General features: G+C 41.3%; 1 long non-coding RNA gene across 1 annotated transcript; it reads right to left on the bottom strand.

Moving 5' to 3' along the window:
- Positions 1 to 222: 222 nt before the first annotated feature.
- LOC103613540 lies at positions 223 to 3,160 on the bottom strand. Its single transcript, XR_552320.2, has 2 exons — positions 1,611 to 3,160; positions 223 to 442 (listed from the first exon to the last, which is right to left on the bottom strand). It is a non-coding gene; the product is annotated as an uncharacterized LOC103613540 (long non-coding RNA).
- Positions 3,161 to 5,159: the final 1,999 nt, after the last annotated feature.

Genomic DNA, 5,159 nt, shown 5'->3' with positions numbered 1-5,159 from the left:
TGAAGAATACTGAAGTATTTAAAACTTTAGCTCAATTTTCTGGTTACTGTGAAGATAAAAAGGAATCTTTACCCAAAAGACAATCATTAACAAAGATAAGCATGGGGGTTGAATACCACCATATTTTGAAAAAAACACAAAAAAACCAAAACGCCCACCATGGGTCTCTGTAATAAATAAATTATTACATGATACTTATGTAAAGACTTAAAAACAATGTGCATCCATTCAAATTGTATTTATTTAATTACACCGTAATGCAAATAAGTTAGGTCCATATAAACTTCATTTTGTTGTATGTACAACCTATGTCATTAGCAAGCTGATTGAGCCAGATGGTCTAAGTGTCGGCCTCATCCTCTGGAATGTACGCATCTTCTGACACTCTGTCCATCAGCTGCGTCTAGAACAGGACCACCACAGCCTTCATCCCCAAAGCAGACTGAAAGGGGAGGGGGGAGGAAATGAAAGTCAGATTTGCAGCATGTACTTGTCTTTAAATTGGTATTTGTAAAACACAAGTCTGGAGGAACTAGCTCCCAAAATACTGAAATAATGCCAACTTTAAAGTAAAATTTAAGCCTACAGAGCACCAACATGCGCTCACAAAAATGAGCATCTGTAAGCTCTGGATTAGACCAAACATCTGCTTGGGGTATCTATGTATATATATATTTTCTGGTACAAAACATGTATTTTACACGGTACAGATACACACCAAAAAAAGCAGTCTCAAACTACTAGCGAAGCTAATCACAGAAACACTGTGAACAAGCAAACAACTGCAGCAATTTGGTTACTAAGACAACAGAAGATTCAACTGAAATTGTAATATGATCTTACTACTTCTTTTCCCATATTTTCTACTGAATCACTGAATCCTAAAAGTGGGATTTCTAGACACTGTAACTATGTGAAGCTAGAAGAATTAATCTATGACTGCAAACAATACAGCCCATCAATTATTTGTTTCAGGAATATCTGGTCCTGCACAGTAATCAAAGGTATTTCTTGAAAAACAGAAGACCCACCCTTTCTTCAAAACTTTAATTAGTTTGACCCAAGGAAGCCCTTCAATAAAACTCAAATATCACTATGACTTAAGCATTACTAATGCCATAACACTGCAGCATAACAAAGAGCCCCACAAGAAAGAGACAACATGAGCCAAATGCACTTTGCTTCATGTCAGTGACTAATATTGAAGGATATAACCCTTTATTTCATGCAACTGTTATGAAGTGCTATTCCTTCATTTGCAAAGGCAGAAGGAGACTGGGTTTTGGTTTAAATTGTTCTAGAAAGCTGAGAAGTTATTCTTCAGTGCCGAAACTTGCACAAACTAGCTCTACAACAGATTAGAAGAGAAGCTAGCACGCAAAAGACACAGGAAGCTCCGTATCTTAAAAACCATGCCAGATTAAGAGAAAGGCCTTCCCAAGAACTAGAACTTTGCCAATTTGTCATTTGAATTTCTGAAGAAACAAGAACCACAACAATTAAAAACAAGGGATGGAAGCATCATTCACAACTGTTGCTGGCTGGAGACAACACCCACACCAGTAACTATCTGCACTGGGTTTCTATGTACATCTGGAACCAATACATACCTCCAGATAGTTGGCTCAGGCATTCCAGGATCTGCACCTCTTTTAAAACCTGAAGTGAAACATACATTACAAACATACATAAAAATAAATATGTGCAGACTCCTACATAGTTAAATCTCTATCAAAATATTCCAGCCCATTAAATTGCAATAAAAAAGAAAACTACTGAACAGAGAATTGTGATTTGTGAAGCTGTGCACTAACCTGAACAAAAACTGCCATTCTTATGAGGGTTAGAAAGCAAAGAAAATAAATACAAGTGTACACTTTTCTTTTTTCAAGAAGTCTTACCTGCATCTTTACCTGACTTAATATTCAGGGTCTACTAACTGTGTGAGATCAAGGAAGTCATCTGTCCCAGAGATCAATACACACATAACTTTACACACACAAACCCACAGATTTTAAATGTTTTTTGGAACACAACCTGGCAGGGCTCTACCAAGAGAGAGCCTGTAACTGGTGTAGAGTGAGCACCTTGAGGCCTAACAGGCAATTCTCCAATGACATCTGACACAGAACTTAAAAGCAGTACTTCAGTAACAGTTCACTCCATTTAGCATGGCAGAATGGTAAATGTTAAATCAATTAAACTTCAAATCTTCTATTCTGACTGGCACTTTTTTGAAAAAGTTACTTAGTACTAAAGCTTGCAAACAAACAAGATGTTTTCTAATGCCCAGGGAAATGAAATGAAAGTTAACTACAAAGAGCTCATTTCCAGCCAATGACTCAAATAAACCAATCGATTAAGTATATGTATGCTAGGGAAGCAAATGAAGGTTTAGTGTATGAAGTATCTTTGCTCTCTGGACTGTAAAATAAAAGTCTTGAAACAGAATCATGCAATTCAGGCACTATTCAACACTACTGGCTATCTAGAAGTGAATGTTTCATGAAAAATATATTATTTCCCTCATTTACAGAAAATAAATAATTAATGTCATCTTGCCTGAAACACAGGCCACAAAGGTTAATGGAAAAACTTCCATTAATTTCACATGCACTGGAAAAGCTCTTTGAAGATAACCTTGAGTGATTTGATGCTATTAGACATCCCGACCTGAGTTCTTTAGCTGCCATACTGCCCAGCAACACAGCTTAAAATTGCAGTCACACTATGCATGTGAATGTTTCTGGCTCCTCCCCTCACCCCCAGTATTTTTAAATAAGCAAACCAGGTTTAACAAAACTGCATTGGTCTAATTTACTGACTTAAAAGCAGGGTAGCCACTTCAAAGCAAGCTTAAAAAAGTACAACAAAACCCCACCAATGACCTGTAATTGCACGTTCACATACCGGGCTCCTTGTACATGCCCCGAGCTAGAAAGCCTTTCAGAGAAAGTTACAGGCTCAAATTTTCTGACCATTTCCTTGCCTATGTTTAGTTTAGCATGTATTTTATACACACAGGGGTCACACCGTCCCTCCCAGATTCAAAAGTAATCCCAGTAGAGAAGAGGTTCTTCCAATCCTGCAGACTCTGGGTACATGCCACCTCCAAATAAATGTCTATGGCAAACGAGGTAGCATCTGCACATCCCCTTCCCATCTGCTTATACTTTCATTACTGCAGATAAATTTATTAAGAAGGCAATGCAGATGTGGAACAGCACATTTATTTTCTAAAGATAGGAACCTAAACTACTTTAGTTTAGTTACTAAAATTTCTCACTGCTACATAACAAAAATATACTAGGCACCCTGGTGTTAGTACCACTGTAAATATAGTAAGGCGGCTTTATACAATTTGAAGTAACTTATTTCATGTCCTCTGATGTCACTAAGAACAAAGAGCATCTTTCCCACATCCACACACACTGCCATGGAAGTAAAATCAAAACAAAATTTCAACAACAAATTAGGTCACAAAACACTGCTGAAATTCCCACCCAAAACTTATTAATTTAAAATAACTGATAAACTAAAAATGGAAATGCAATTAAAGTTCAGACCTAATAATGCTAATTAGTTTTTTCCATAGTTTTTGAAGTTACTTCTTTTGCTTGTAGTTGTTGCTAAAGCACTTCTGTAACAGCTGAAGAGACAAACATTTCCCTGGTTGCTGTCTATAAACAGCCAAAGCCCTTCAAACTGGACACTGCATTCCCCTCAATTAATCAAAACAACCTGTCAGATTTGACCATAAACACATCAAGCTCCCAGCCCTCCTTCATGTTTGCATGCAATGCAGAGATGCCTGCCTGGTTTAGGTGCTTTTCCCAAAAGGCCCGACAGCTTGGGCAGAAAGTAAGCCAGATGAATTGCAGGGATCGGCCTTCCTGGGCCCCCCATCATAAAAGAAGTGAATGAAAGTGTCAGGCCTGTGGCACATGTGCCTGTTTTAAGTGGGCCAAGCTCTTTAACAAGGACAGCTGATGGCATCCAGCTCTAACTCAGCAGGAGAACTACCGTGTAGTAGTGATGCCTGGCCAGCCCAGTGACAGAAAGCAAAATATATCCCGGGCACCAGGCAAAACATCAAGGCATCCCCTTAACGTTCCAACGCAGCTTGGAAACAGGAGCCACATCATTTTTGGTGGGAGAGAGACTGTGACCTGTACGTTGCTGCAAATTCAACCTCAGCCCTCTAGAGGATGGCAATGCCCTCGGTGCCACAAAGCAATGCTCTCAGCGTTCTCCTCACCACAGACTCCCTGGTGCAAAAAGCACAGCCCTGACTTCTACTGTAGGCAGTCCCTGACACAGGGTGAAATCGCAGCCCCATTTGCTGTTCGGCCGCTTCGGTGCTCTGCCCACTCCCCAGAGGGGCCCTCACACAGGATTGGCCTCCAGGCAAGAAAAAGAGCAAAAAACTCTTTATTACAGAACCACAGAATTGTTAGGGTTGAAAGGGACATCTGGAGATCCTCTAATCCAACCCCCCTGCCAAGGAAGGATCACCTACAGCAGGTTACACAGGAATTCATCCAGGTGCGTTTGGAATGGTTCCAAAGAGGGAAACTCCACGACCTCCCTGGGCAGCCTGTTCCAGTGCTCTGCCACTCTCAACGCAAAGTAGTTCTTCCTCATGTTAAGGTGAAACTTCTTGTGCTATGGTTTATAGCCACTGCTCCCCATCTTGTTGCTGGGCACCACTTAAGAGGCTGGCACCAACCTCTTGGCTGGCACCTGCGTTTGAGTTATTTGTATGCTTTGATGAGATCCCCTCCCAGTCTTCTCTACTCTTCTCTGGACTAACCCGGCCCAGCTTCCGCAGTCTCTCCCCATAAGAGAGATGCTTCAGTCCCTTAATCATCTTCGTGTCCCTGTGCTGGACCCTCTCCAGCAGCTCCTCGTCTTTCCTGTACTGACGAGCCCAGAACTCGACTCCAGATGTGGCCTCGCTAGGGCCGAGTGGGAGGGTCACATGCTACTTTCTTACAAAGAAAGGAAAACAAACAAACAAACAAAAACATACAAACACACAAACAAAAACCCCAACAATAACAAAAAGCCTCCCCGTCTCGCAGTTCTGCCAAGGGCAACCGCGCCCTCCCTTCCGCACATGCGCGGCGATGGCCGCGGGGGCCGGGCGGCGGGGGGAG

The sequence above is a fragment of the Corvus brachyrhynchos genome, unplaced genomic scaffold (assembly GCF_000691975.1).
Source record: "Corvus brachyrhynchos isolate BGI_N302 unplaced genomic scaffold, ASM69197v1 scaffold84, whole genome shotgun sequence".
NCBI classification, from domain to species: domain Eukaryota; kingdom Metazoa; phylum Chordata; class Aves; order Passeriformes; family Corvidae; genus Corvus; species Corvus brachyrhynchos.
This window is presented reverse-complemented; position numbering and strand designations above follow the sequence as displayed.